The following is a 15,522-nucleotide window of genomic DNA, read 5'->3' on the forward strand; positions in this document are numbered from 1 at the left end:
AAAAAAGTTTTCTCTCCTGATTGCAACACTACATAGGTAATACTAAAGAATCAAACTTTAATTTTGTTCAACTTTGTCTGAACCCTTGGTTCATTCATTGCCAAATTGTGCTGGTGTTCATCTAATTCAAACATCTATTTTTGTGCATGAGATCGTGTTCTGCTTGTTTAAATGAAGCCGAATGCATGAGGCCAGAAATATATATGACAGCAACCAAAGTTAAACTCCAAAAAGTAAACGTATATACCAACTAATAATTTCTCAATTAAAAAAAAAAAAACAATCAACCAGAGAGAACAAAAGTGCCTGAGCCAATGATGCAGTGGGCTGTCGGACACAGAGCTTCCTCCTAAACAACAGCGAGATAAGAGGGGAACTAAAGCAAATTAATCACAGCTGGGAAAACAAGACAACTGATACCCCTTCAGCAAAGGAAAGAGAGAAAAGAAAAATAACTCTATAAAACAGAGTGAATGATGGACCAATCAGCAACAAATACAGTATGTCACCTTTTTTTTTTTTTTTTTTTTTTTTTACGTTTTTGCTGCTTTGTCCCTTTGAGAAAATCAGTGTAATTTTGAAAAAGCCAGAATGCAGCGGCAAGGTGCACCCTCCCACCAAGTTTCATCAAAATCCAGTAATGTCTCAGATTATCATGGGTACCACATCAGCGAACAAGCACAGTATCACCCACTTTGGGACACACCATTCCCCAAAGTTTCTTCAAAATCTAATCAGTAAAGTCTGAGATACTGCACGTGATGGATGAATTGACAAACCAATTAAATAAACGGATGGAGACTAGTCGACTGACAAATTAGCCACACCTGAAGAGTGAAATGACCAAAAAGAAAGGGACAAGCAGCTTGTAACAATGTATGTCAATGTGTCTGAGTCTAAAATTTTGATTTTCTTTATTTGGGGTCATTTGGACATCAAGTCGTACTGTTATTATCCTGGAAAAACCTATCACCCCATATTATCATTCCGGCTTCATAGCTTTAAAGTTTGAAAGTTAATAGTCTTGGTTTTGTGTTGTCTTTTTCAAAGCAGCATGTGAAAAGTACATATTCAAGTGCAACTTTCAATTTTTTGAGGACTGCACATGCTGGGTTATTAAGGTCCTTCTATGAAGTTATTATGTTCATGCCATTGCCTTAAAGCTAGTGCAGTGGAAGTTGTTTCTGCACAGATTGTGTGTGGAGTTGAATCAGATGAAAAATCAGTATGACATTTACAATTCATTGCAAACTTCACGACAACAGTGGACATAAACACAGCAGAGACACAGTATCTTGTAAAGTGCAACAGAATAAGCTGTTCAGCCTTGAATAGCATAATACTCTGTGTCTGGACAAGGAAAGCCCATGTACATTGCTGCCCAAGACTCACTCAGTCATTCTTCTGCTTCCTTGACATACTGAATTCCCTTCACATACATTCATTTTCAGGTTCTGAAATTTATGTGCACTTTGTAATGTATATTGGAGCTGTCACAATGTATCAAACGGCTGAGACATTAATGACCTCTGCAACAAGTATTCTTAACCAACTAGCTGACAGTTTGAAAAGTCATTTGCTCTCAGAATTAGTGTGGTAGACCAAAAATGGGACACTGAAAGAAACAGATGCTGCAATCTGTGCTCAGAAAACCAGGATGCCTGTTCCTTTATGTTTTTAGAATTTATTTCATTCATGAGAGAACACAAATCACAGACCCTTCCAACGCTCTGCACGTTTTTTGGGAAAAGTGACACTAATGATGGCCTTGTGTTAAAACGCCTGTCCACTCTGCTCTCTCCAGAATGAAATAAATTCTTTACAAAGGAACAGGGTTTTAGACCGAGCTGCCTGCCTTTAGAATGCAGGCAGCTCCATCTAATTTGTCAAATTTTCACCACTGCAAAGGTACCAATTTGTTGACCTGAGGGAGGAATTTTCAATTTAGGAGAAATCACATCAAGGTTCTTCCACTGCCACATTGTACCCAAGCCTCTACAGTAACTATATACTTGACAGTGACCCCATAGTGACCCATGGAAAGCTAGGCTGACGCGTGTGATATGAATGATCGAAGCGCTGTAAAGAGTGGAAACATATGCTAGGTATGGCCTTCTTGCTTAACCTGGTTAGGTGCGCTAAGAAAAAATGTTTTTCAAATAATGAGGTACACCTGATGGCCTTATCAAGGCTTAGGCCAAGATATCTTTGTTTGTTGTAGCTAAGATAAAAAAGACAAAAAAGGAAAAAGGAATAAATGAAAATGTGACCTCATGTTTAAGTACCACCACGCTCCATAATTTGTTTATTAATTATTTATGTATTATTGTACAAGCCAGTGTAAAAGGTATTTTTATTGTTGCCAAGTCATAGCCAATGGCCATACTCTAATGATGAAATATCCACACAATAGTCCAAGGATATAAAAGGCTACATTATCAAAAATATTTAATTAAATTTTATGTTATTATGAATTATAACCTTGGATAATTGTGTTCTGTTTTGAATTGTTAATGGAAAGCTATTTTTTAATCTTTCCTATTCCATCATACCACAAACTACATGTGTAGAGGACACCACATGGCAATACAACAACACAGCAAGAGCTTTAAGGCTAGGTAAACGTCCCACAATTCCTCATTTAAAACAAACATACAAATAAACAGCAGCAACAACAAAAACGGAAAAGCCTAAAAAATTGACAAAAGACAAGTATATTCACTTGTAAAACTGCATTCATCATAAAAAACCCCCACCATATTTGCACTATATTCATGGTGTGACTACAGTCAAGTTAACCTGAAAAATGACCTGATTTTCACAACAAGGCCCTTGTCCATAGCGGGCCCTGTGGTGTGCAGCTTGTGTTAGTCTTATGCAGTATTGATTGATAGTGGCGGATGCTAATTCCATGGCAAATGATGCTATTATTCAGGGGCTCAAATTGAATTACTTCATCCATTGGATCTGCTTAACATTTTCCCCATGGAGAGTTTAGCAACCAGTGTAATCTCCCCTACTTACTTACAAGTCCCGTTTGTCATGGCTAGTCTCTGCTTTCTGTCTCTCTCTCCTTCTTGCTTGTTTTCACTGCAGCATGCTTTAGTGAAAACACTGCATGAATCATTATGTGCCAATGTTTGCCCATACATTTCATTATTTTTCAACAACACCCTGCCACACACAACTACAGCTTAACACATTAACACCTGGGAGCTGTCCACAGTCTCAGTTTATGCAACTTGAGAGCACCTTTTAAATACTGTTTACACACAAAAATTTCTTGTATGCATAAGTTACGCAAATACTTCACTTCACAAAGTACATTTTGTTATGCAGAGGAGCCATTCCCTGGGCTACAAGCACAGGGACTACTGAAAAACCTTGTCTCTTTGCAACATTAGCACACACAGATGCCCAATTCACAGGAAAGAGTACAAAAATAAATTAGGTAACAAAGGGTCTGGTCAGTGAAAGGCAGTGTTAATTTGGCAGCTGATTTTGATTTCTTCTTAGTCTTAGTCTTATGACTAATATGCATATTCATTTTAGTCACATTTTAGTCATCTGAATTATTGTTAGTTTTCGTCAACAAAATCTATTGATGAATAGATTAGACTAAATCAATCTATTGATTGATTTAGTCAAGTTTTAGTTGACGATATCTATGGAAGTTTTGGTCTAATTTTGGTCATATGCATTTTTGTGATTTTTAAAATGAAATCTACTCAGTAACTTTTCAGTAAGCACACACACAGATGATTTAGATGCACTTCAGTTGGAACTACATGCATTTAATGATCCAGTGTGAAGAGTACAGTAATAGAACCCTGCACTGAATGCTGCTTTACTCCAAATCAACAAACTAAACTTTCTTTCTTTAGCTATTGTGGCTATATTTATTCAGCTGCTTCATGTGTGCAAATGCAAAACAACTGATTTTAATAGTGACAGATGATCACAGCAACTAGGCCCATCAAACAGCAGCACAGGGTGTCTCTTCTGTTCCTGTTGTGCATTGTGTTTTATTTTCTGCAGCATTATCAACAAAGTGTGTCCATAGATCTATTCTTTTTTCTTCATCCAAGCCAGTGAGTTTGAGCCAATGAGCCAGTGAGCACTGAGTCATGAACTCTGTGTAGCTGTGTGGCTGTGGCTGGGGATCAGGGTCGGCAGCACTGCCCTCATTCAACCAAATCAACCAATGACAGGGATGCACACTGAACTTCTACCAATGACAGGGCGGCACACTACAAGGTTATCTTTTGAGATGCACAAGAGGGGGGATTTTTGAATGCCTGACAGTCTACTAATAACATTTTCGTCCCGTCTCGCCTCATCAACGAAAACCTAACATACACGTCATCATAGTTGTTATTATCTATGATCTACTTTTATCTCGTCTTGTTTCGTCTTCATCATGGAAGAGGTCGCTGACAAAAAAAAATTCGTCATCATCTTCGTTGACAAAATTGACACTTGTGTAAGGCTGTTCCATTTAGGTATAAGATTAATTTTGTGAACTGAGGAAAATATAGAGAGCACTCTACATATTTATAACATGGATAAAAACCACTTTCAGTTATATAACTGCCCTGCTGAGGTGATGATGTGTAATGGGAACAGATTCTGGGCACTTGATGGATAGTCCAGAGAATACCAGTTAAGGACCATTACTGTGTGAAAGCAATTTTCCACAAGGGTTTTGACACGGAGATTACTGCATGAACTCAAATACAATCCAGCGACCCCATGGTATCGAGAGGTGCAACTTAAAAAACCTGTTTTTTGGAGCTCTTGGCCTTTGGTAGTCAGTGCACTCCATTTAGGGATGTGATACATATACTACTAGATATGTAGAGAAAAACTGATCAACAATTATTCCACAATATCTGCAATAACAGGCTGGATTGTAGGGCTAGGTTCAATTAATCAAAAAATCGACACAGACCAATCTTCATCAGAATTATCTGATTACTCATTTAATCCTTGAATTGATCCTTTATTGTTTAGTTTTCAGTCTGTAGAGTTGCATGATATTGTGTTGACTGCTGTTGTGTGTTGGTCATGTTACATAAAAAGTACAATAATGTAACTGTTCTGGGGTCAATTCATATTATAAACATCAATCGTTTTAATAATGCACTGTGTTAGAGTTTCTTCTCCAATTTACAGCATTAGTTCTCTTAGAATCTCTTTCATATTCATTCAAAATTGGTATTGTAATAGAAATAGCTCTGACCGTATCGATATTGAATCAAATCGAATTGAGTTTAATCCAACTGAAATCTATTCAATCTGGAATATCAGTGGCAATGCACAGCCCTACTGGATTTCATTAGTCTCAAAACAGGCTAAAAGGCATTCACAGATCTGAAGATTTATTCATTGTTCAGCTACAAGAGAGGGCCCCAGATCCCCTCGCTTTCTGAATTTGAATATGTAATAAAGAGGGCAGCTGTCCAGAGACAGAAGAATCAATACAGAAGAAAATTATCAGACACTACACTTGGATTGCAATCGGTAGTTACGAGAGAGGCTTGATTTTGCATAAAACTACAAAAAAAAAGATGTCTCCACAATAACTATTCTTTTCCAACATGGAAAGAAATGCGTTTTTCTCATTAATGCCTATGCAATTTAATACTGCACCATGCTTTTCTTACAGGTGACAAGGGCGTCAGAGTCAACAGAAGCTATACATGAACAAGTAATAATTTAAAAAATAATTAATTTAAAAATAATTAATTTAAAAGTAAAATGAACGAATAAACATCAAAAACAAAGGTACATGTTTTTTTTAATGATATACTCCAGGTGAATCTCACATTCTTGCAACAGGGTAGGACTTAACGGACCAAACTTGGTGGATGTATTATATAACAAATACCACTATATTAATAAGACTCCGAACTATCACTTTAAATTTAGCCCCTGAGGCTCATGTTAAACAATGTGCCCTCCACATAACAGTAGAGGGCACTGAAAAGGTTTAAACATGATGAGCCAAAAGCTGTGTCATCACTGCATTTTCACAAAGAACTTGCCTTTTTGGTTTAATTATATTCAAGATCGTACACAGAGTTATATTGTTACTCATCAAAAATGCTGATGCATACCAGGGATGTGAAGGTTTTATTCAAAATTTAATTACAGATTCAAGGAACTTGTATTACCTACACTCAGCAACATAATTAGTCTACTGTACCTCATAATAATAATATGTTATCATATACACACATACTGCTGTCTACCAGAACACAAAGAAACCAAAAAATGCATAACCAAAGTTTGGGCAATTTGTTAAGCTCTATGAAAGCAGACATCTCACAAAATATACAGAGGCAACAATAAACAAAGCAATTCAGTCTATTCTCTTGAGTCAAAGCTCTGACAGAATATGGTCCTAATGTTTGTATTACTGTCACAACTCCTTCAATTGCTTTCCACCAGCTCTGTGTTTAAGGGGATGTCACTTGTCTGCCGATGAACCTGCGGGGTCTATTTGGGTACCAAGTATCCGAGAGTGATGAGCCCAGACGGTTGAATATAGCCAGTGAAACTGGTTGTGTTCACTCCCAAATGGGAATCCCAGAGCGAGAGACAGCCTGTCAGTTCCATCAAAGCCAGGATAATCCCAGTGAAGAGACGGCATTTTTATTGGCCTGTGTCTCGCTCCACCGCCAAGACCACTAGTCTAATAAGTCAGTGATGCCTCTTTCTTCCTTCTCCCTTTCTCTCTCTGACACCTTCTTTCACTGACAGCGCTCATCTTTTTCCCATCTTCTTTGACCTCAGGTGGACACAGGACTTTTTTAAGAACAGATGTTTCTTTGTCCACCCACATAGGACAGAAAGTCTTGAGCCAGCCCACATTAGTTCTCCTCTGTCCTATTGTTCTGTCAACAGGAAAGGAGCAGGTGTTCCTGGTGTGCAATAAGAGGTGGTCCTGTCCTTATGAAATAATTAGTTTTGTCAATTAATTTAAAGGAAAAAAAAATCCATCTTCAGATACTCATACATTTATATAACATAAATCTGTGATGTGCAAAACATTGCAGGAGTTATGCTGTAATTACATGGTGTCATTTTAATTTATTTCATGTGTTTATTTATTTAGTTAGTTAGTTAGTTAGTTAGTTAGAAATTTTTTGTTGCAGTCATATTTCTGGTGCATATACACTCACCAGCCACTTTATTAGGTACACCTTGCTGTTACCAGATTGGACCCCCTTTTGCTTTCAGAACTGCTTTTATTCTTCATGGCATAGATTCAACAAGGTGCTGGAAACATTAATCCATATTTTGGTCCATCATAGTCATGTTCAAGAACCTGCTGGAAGTAGCGATCAGAAGATGGGTACGCTGTGGTCATGAAGGGATGGGCATGGGCAGTAACAATACTCAGGTAGGCTGTGGTGTTTAAACAATGCTCAACTGGTACCGAGGGGCCCAGAGTGTGCCAAGAAAATCTCCTCCACACCATTACACCACCAGCGGCAGCCTGAACTGTTGTGACAAGGCAGAATGGATCCATGCTTTCATGTGTTTACGCCAAATTCTGACCCGACCATCCAAATGTCACAGCAGAAATCGAGACTCAGCAGACCAGGCAATATTTTTCCAGTCTTCTATTGTCCAGTTTTGGTGAGATTGTATGCATTTTAGCCTCAGTTTCCTGTTCTTAGCTGACAGGAGTTGCACCCTGTATGGTCTTCTGCTGCTGAAGTCTGTCTGCTTCAAGGTTTGACGTGTTGTGCATTCAGAGATGCCCCTCTGCATACCTCAGTTGTAACGGGTGGTTATTTGAGTTATGGTTTCCTTTCTATGCGCTCGAACCAGTCTGGCCATTCTCCTAAGACCTCTGGCATCACCAAGGGATTTTCACCCAGAGAACATGTCACTCACTCAGTGCCACTCACTCAGTTGGTGTCACACAGGCTGGTCTGGCTCCAACAACCATGCCGCGTTCAAAGTCACTGAAAACACCTTGCTTCCCCATTCTGATGCTCGGTTTGAATTTTAGCAGATTGTCTTGACCGTGTCTACATGCCTAAATGTATTGAGTTGCTGCCATGTGATTAGCTGATTAGTGTTAACGAGAAGTTGAAGAGTGTTCAGTGCTGTTATAACTATATACTGCTATAACATATATATGACAGGTTAATGTTGAAAAGACTTGGAAGAGTATTCAGCTTTATGCCATAGTCAGTCAAAGTATTGTCATTTCTTTCAAGAGCGAACAAAAGAAAGAATAAGAAAATGTCTCAAAAAAGCAATAGTTAAATTGTTAAGCAAACATATTCTAAATCTCTTGGCTTTAATTGGCTTAGGAACTGGCAGAAGACTATCACTGTGACACTGCACTCCAAACGAAAATGGATTCTACAATATGAATTTGAAAAAGTAACCACATTATATAAACAGGCAAACAAGTGCTGCTCTATGATTACCACAAAGGAAAGCTTTGATTTCAAGTGTCTCTCAAGTATAAAGCTATAATAATGAAAACAAAAACTAAACATAAAAAGTATAACTGCATGGAAATAATAAGTAGGAAAACAGTTGTAGCTCTTTGATTCAAATAACATTAAAAACCCATGTTTCCAAGCTTCTCTCTAATACTAAAACAAATGCAGAATTATAAAGTATCAAAACTACAAATAGAAAAACCACAGCTCTAGATCCCATCACATTACCGTTTTTGATTCAATTGTCTAACAAATATTTGTAGAGACAGAAAAATGAATAAAAAAAGGTTCTGAAGAGGAGTCAACATGTGCAGCATCGTACAGACAAGCCTGTCCACTGCTTCGGGCTTTAACGCTGGCTCGTGGCAGGACACAATGTTCCCATCTGTGCTAAACACACGTTCAGATGCGGAACTGATGGCAGGTATGCATAGATAGCATTTTGGCTGGCAGCTCACTCCGGGAGAGGCTTCTTCATGAATCTTCCACCAAGCAAGAGAACTGGTCTCACTGTGTGTGTGCATAAGGAGCAAGCAGGCAGTTGTTCAGTTCAGCCTCAGTAGCCCGCCTTTCTGTAAGACTTGATGGGGTGGTGGGGAAGATTTTTTAAAAAGCTACCCAGTGTCTTTTTTCCTGTTTTTTCACCGGTGCAGCTGTAGCATGTCCTCCCTTAGCACCTGCCTCAGTGGTTGTGTCACCAGCTTGAGACATGTTTTCCTCTTTCAACAATCTTTGTATTAATTTTCTCATCTTTGAGGTACAGCTTCTTAAACCAAATGTCTACCAGTGATGCAGCAGGTTATCAGTGGTAATGTCAGCATATTGGTCATTCAAGAAATCCAGGACAGTTGTTTTGATGCTTAGTTGTGTGTTGTCAGCCCCAGGGTTAGGGTTAGGTTTTAACGCCTGCTCTTGCTTGAGGTAGGATGTAATTACATATTCTTCATCAGAAAGGGAGTTGCTGAACTCTAGAAGTGAGTTCAGTATTTTGTCAAGACATCAATATACTTTATGCTCATATTTTGTTATCTGACAGGACCTGTGCAGTGGTCCTGTCTTCCTCAAGCAGTCTTTTGACCTTCTTCAGACATTACTCCCACCTGTGACCACTTTATCCTGGGGTACGCTGAGCTCCTCTTGAGCTGTTACCAGAGCTCTCTTTTTTTCAGGACCCAATTGCTCTTGCTATTCTTGTCTCTACACCTCTCACTTCTCTCTAAAGATAAACAAAGAGAAAAGGCAATACAGAAAATGTTGAATAAACCAAGAATGCAAAGGAAAGAGGTGAAACAGTTGCATGAATAGCTATAATAATAATAATAATAATAAATGTATAACAATCAAAAACATCAAGAATTATGCTACTGTGAAAGTATATCCTACTAGTCCTCCAGTAACTAAAACGAATTAAATACACTGATATATTTACTTTAGCACAAGTCTGTACAATAAATGCATTTAGTACTGATAAAATCTATCTAGCTATAATACATTATTTAATACATGGTTGAAAAGACCTGTTCAAGTCACATTATAATACATTTCAAAAGCAAGATAAACAGTGATATTTTTACTCACCAAATGCAGTCGCCTACATCTGCAGTCAACTTGCATTCACAAGCCCATGTGCAACTGATTCACCAGTGTGGTCTGTCCAGTTTGCAGGCAATTATTTTGAAGATTTCCCTTCTTTGGACATAGTGTCATGAATGGTTCTTATGTGCAGCTTGACCACAGATCAGCAGCTGTGGCAAAGTGTGTGACATCTCTGAGCTGCTCCTCTGACTTTCCCCTACACTCTGAGTAAAGTTGAGGCCATGCTGTTTGCAACAATTATCTCTGCCTGGGCAGTGCATACCACGAATCAGCTTCTTTCATTAGCCTCCTGAACCATTCTTTTTCACTCATGCCAATCAGCATCATGTATTCTGCAATGAAAAAGGCAAGTGCACTTGTTAAACCCTTGCGTTTCTTCGGTTTCTTACTAGAACGCGTAACAGCTGAAAACGCAGCTGCAAATTTGTTGTTGAGGATGAACAGAAAAATTACCACTGCAGGCTTGACTACAACTTGAACCGGGCTCTCTAGTGGTCCCATCATGCCGTATAATGACACTGTGTGAGTTCAGCAGGAGGGTATCTTTTCAAATGATCAAACAGGTTTAGTATGTTTTCTGACTTTAACACTGGTCTGAATATTTTGTAAAGTACCGGCACCCAAATCCCTTTTATCAGAGTTAATCGGATCAATTTGTCAATTGTTTGAGACTATTTTACCGCCCAGCCTTTCCACTTTCCCTCTACCTGCTTTATCTACATTTACTTCAGTTAAGGAGTGAAATGTAGGAGATGACTACATTTCTAAGAACACCTTTAAAACGTCTGTAAAGAATGGGTGTCAACTTGTTTGTTCCACAGTGCATTACACTGGTAGGTGAAAAAAGAAACAGCGTAGTAACCTGCCATAACAGAACTTACAATGTTACATCATTATCCCTTCTCTTCATCACATTTGGTAACCAGTGTGTGTTGATTTGTCATTATAGCTTTTAGTGTATTTGGAAATTATGTAAAAACATGTCAAAATGGCTAAAATGCAATATTAATCTCTACAATGTAACTTTTTTTTTTTTTTTGGTAGAGAATGCTCAGTTGTGCCATAACGTGACAAGATGCCTTTCCATCCCATTCTTGAGATGCTGCCTTCACGGACTTATAATGGATATTTTGGAGGATACAGTAAAGTTTTACAGGTCTTGTTCAAGTCACAGTGAACAGATGGTATTCCACGTAGGAGAAAAAAGGGAAAAATCAAAGAGTTTATTGATCCAGCCGCTTAATTAAACGAGAATGAGTGTCGGCACTTGGCACTGTGTGGATCGCATAGTGACTAAATTCTATAGTACCTTCTCTGAACCTTACCAGGGAGAGGGAGCACAAATGCATATGCAACAGCCAACAATACTGCCTTTGCACACTCCCAGATCCACACAGTCACACACACACACACACACTCACATTTGCACACACTCACACACAAGGTTCAGGTCCCTGGAGAGCTACAGGCTCAGCGGTAGGAAAAGTAGTTGAAGAGGGAGTAAAAAGGTGTGGGAGGAGGGCGATGACAATAACGATACAAGCTCCCAAAGGATTGTGGGATAAGTATTTGCTAAATAGACTTGTTGGGAACTTGCTGTGGTATTTCACCCCTGGGTTGTTCTGGCATTACTTCTTGTTGTGCATGTTGTTTTTGTTGTTTGTTTTCCTTCCAAGCCTTTTTATAAGAAGGCAATCCAAAGCACCGAGATGAGTGCATTCCAGAGTTCAGTCACACATCCGCAATATGCTCTCGCCATCACACTTCTGAAAATGATCTGTCATTTTCAACACATCCACATCTTATTAAGAATAACCCAATTTTTTCCCCACGTTTTGTCTGCGACTTGCTTACTTTGTGGCGCAAGATCTATTAACATATTTTGTGTTAAAAAGTAAGCAAGTCTCAAACTAGGCACACCGATATGGCACATCCTTTTTTAAGAGTGCACACACACACACACACACACACACACACACACACACACACACACACAAATACCTGAGCGGGCCAATATTGAGCATGGGCTCTATTCCGGAGGGCTGTCGGAGGGAGACTGATGGAGGCTGGCAGACAGGCGTTTAGGGAGGAGTCCGTCTGTTCCACGGTGTGGCAGCGCCAGCCGCCATCCATCTCCATTATACACATCCACATGCCACTGGGCAGGGGACAACTCCTCTGAGAATGACCAGAGGGGGGGTGCTGTAAGGGGAGGTAGAGAGAGTATGTCAAATTCCTGTTACACTGCTATTCCCAGCTTCTGTTCCACCACAACTTAAACATGTAGCGGTATTGTGACAGTGAAAAAGAACTGCAGCAGTCAGTGAGGGAATATGACATGAATTAATTCTTCACAGCTGCCTTCTCTCTCTCTCTCTCTCTCTCTCCCTGTCAACTCTGTCTATCTTTATATTCATAATTGGCTTTCAGTTATTCATGTCATCCACTTTACACATCCCATATTTTGTTTATCTAGTCAATGTGTTTACTGGTTATTGTCTTTATATCAACTTATCCCTTTTTACAAGGCGGTCACAAGAAGCTGGAGCCTATCCCAGCATGCACTGGGCAGAAGGTAGAGCAGTTGCCAGTTCATCATAGGGAGCAGTTAGGAGGTTAAGTGCCTTGCTACAGGGCAACTCAACAGTAGCTGTCGAGGGAGTGGCAAGCATTACTCATTCATTATCTCCGGGTAGCTTTCTTGGATCGTAATGAATTATCCAATACATCTGCAAGATGCATCATTCTGGTCTTCCGATATCAGTCTACAATAAAGTATGAAACACCACAAAAGGATTCCTGGGTCAATAAATGCTGATTTCCCAAGCTGAAAGTGCAGGTCTACCAATTGTGGAAGTGATCATCGGAGGCTGCTTTAGTCATTAGAATCTTTATATTCCCAAAACTTATATGCAAGCAAGTCTTTCAACTTAAAATCCTCCTGGAAATTGATTCATTGGAGATATTTCCATGGCAAACCTGAAGGCATGTTTTCCAGGTAAAAGAAAGAACAAAGAAACAACAACAACAGAATTTGTCAGTGGGGCAGCTTATTTAGAAATTGCCACTCTTGAAAAGCTTAATCTTCCACTGATGTCTGAAATTATTTTTAAGTATCACTCTACATGAACATCAAATGTAAGCTGGCATGAAGACCGAGCGCGTATTCACATGGCAATATGGCACATATTGATATTTTATTCAAACGTCATATAAAGCACTGCCAAACTGCTTTCCCTTTCAGAGCAAAGAGCATAATTACCATATTTTTGTCCATGTATATCGTATCTACACAGAATATTTGACTCTTCCATGAATAGGCAAGAACAAAAAGTTGGATGTGATCATCATCCTTCATGAAAAATGAAAAAATATCTACCTATCTATGATCAAATTACATCTCAATATGTTGTGACAGGGCAGTGATGCTCGGGCTGCCAATTTGAGTGTCGATAATAAGTGAACACCTGAGGTAAGTGTGAAGCTCGCCAACTCTCAAACCAGCTTGATTTGGAGTCAAACAACTTCACTGCAGCCACACTTCTCCCTCAGCCAGCTGCTCAAAGCCTAGGCGCTCTCACACCTACTCTATCTGGTCTGTTTGAGTCAAACCATGGTTTATTCTTGTAGTTTGTTTGGAGAGGTGGGAACATACATTTGAACTCTATTGTGCACGAAACAAGTCAACTGTTGTCCACCTGAAAAGTCAGGATTTGGTCCAGCTCCAAGTAAACCACAGTATTATATGTGAGAATGTAATCAGACCAAAGTATGAAAAGCAAACCAAAACAGTTTCAAGTTAGACACCTGAAGCTGCTGGTCAAAGGCTTGTGCTGCCAAAATGAGTTGGGGACAAACATGGAGGAAAGGTGAGCTGACGGCTATTCTAGAAATGTAAGTTGGAAACAATATTTCACAACCTTTTGTGGAAACACATAAAAATACCAAGGTCAGCCTTGTTACACTGGTGTCCATGACCAGAGTTTCCCTCATAAAATTTCTGTTCAACAGACAAATGAACGGTTTGACTGCATCTCACTTGTTTACAAGCTTTGGCTCACTTAACACATGACTGCATGTAATACTGATCAGACCTAAACACAACAAAGTAACAATTTTGCAAACCTGAAGCACACCAAGGTGTAAAAAAAAAAAAAAAAAAAAAAAAGTTAATGTGATGCTGTTATGTTCACATCTGCTGTCAAAACTTTACATTTCTGTGAACAACACAGCTGCTGAATCGGATAATTTCAGTGGTGGGTGAAGACTCCATTTTAACAAAGGGACATCAACTTTTAGTTTAGTTACTTGGGTCTAGTTATCTGAATATCACTCTGAAACATTACTCTAACAGATTTCCCAATGAAAACCATATTAGAAATCAATGGATCTAAAGAATCTGGGGTGGGGGTATATCCTCACTAGTTCTGAAACCATTAGTCAAATCAATTATTTAATCGTCACAAATTTAAATGAGGATAATAATGCCAAGTGATGGTTATGGTTATTTATCAAGTAAAAATATCCTTTTTTTTTTTTTTTTTTTTTTTTTTTTTTGCTAATGGTGGTGCTTTTGCTTTAGCGACTTCATGGAATTCCTACCAAAAGAGGAAGGGCAGTTTGTTTTGCTTCTGCTTCTGTGCATGGCAGATCATACCTACACCATGGCAAGAGCAAGTGAGCATGAAGCAACGCTCTGTCGAAAAAACTTACACACAATGAAGCAAAAACACAATGAGACAGATGACAGTAGAAAGCAAGAATAAACATCAGCGCAGCTTTTATTTGAAATCACTGGAAATGGCCAAATGTTTTCAGAGCGAGGCCGATGTTATTACATGAGCCAGAGCAAGTGGATCCAAATGTAGGAGACCAAAGGCAAAATGGCTTGAAATGTAGAATCTTTAATGGTGTCTGAAGAGAGGAAAGCAAACAGAGCACACACACGATGATCTGACAAAGGTACCGACAAGACTACAGGTATGTATACACTGGAGATATTTGCCAAAACTAGAAACACCTGCTAGAGGGGCAGGGTCACAAGAATCAAAGAAATAATACCAAAATAACATAACACAGCAAATACAAAGGACATGTGAATACAATAGGAAGCCCAAAACCCCAAAACACAAAAAGCCCATAAACAAAGTCACTCAATGAACACAAAAGTTCTTAAAATGTTACTGCAATTTATCTGAGTAACAATTATACCTTAGTGACTGAAAAGTTGTTGAAAAGTTTTTGCTTCTTTGATGTAAAATTCTTGGCCATTTAAGCTTGTCAGCTACTTGAAAAACGTTGTCCCATATTGATATCAAAAAAACTCTAACAGCTATAAAGAGTTTAATTTTACATGTAGGTGCTTCAATGACAATTTGTTGACATATCGATATGAGCATACACAAGGGTATCATATCATCACAACTCACACTACTGTCCTTATCTTATGTGTAAG

General features: G+C 38.8%; 1 long non-coding RNA gene across 1 annotated transcript in view; it reads right to left on the bottom strand.

Moving 5' to 3' along the window:
* Positions 1-15,522, bottom strand: part of LOC115374095 (uncharacterized) — a 145,504-nt gene that overhangs the window by 111,602 nt on the left and 18,380 nt on the right. Inside the window, exon 3 of the long non-coding RNA XR_003929593.1 lies at positions 12,069-12,269. This is a non-coding gene — a long non-coding RNA (uncharacterized LOC115374095). The remainder of the gene's footprint in view (positions 1-12,068; positions 12,270-15,522) is intronic.

The sequence above is a fragment of the Myripristis murdjan genome, chromosome 2 (assembly GCF_902150065.1).
Source record: "Myripristis murdjan chromosome 2, fMyrMur1.1, whole genome shotgun sequence".
In the NCBI taxonomy this organism is placed as follows: Eukaryota; Metazoa; Chordata; class Actinopteri; order Holocentriformes; family Holocentridae; genus Myripristis; species Myripristis murdjan.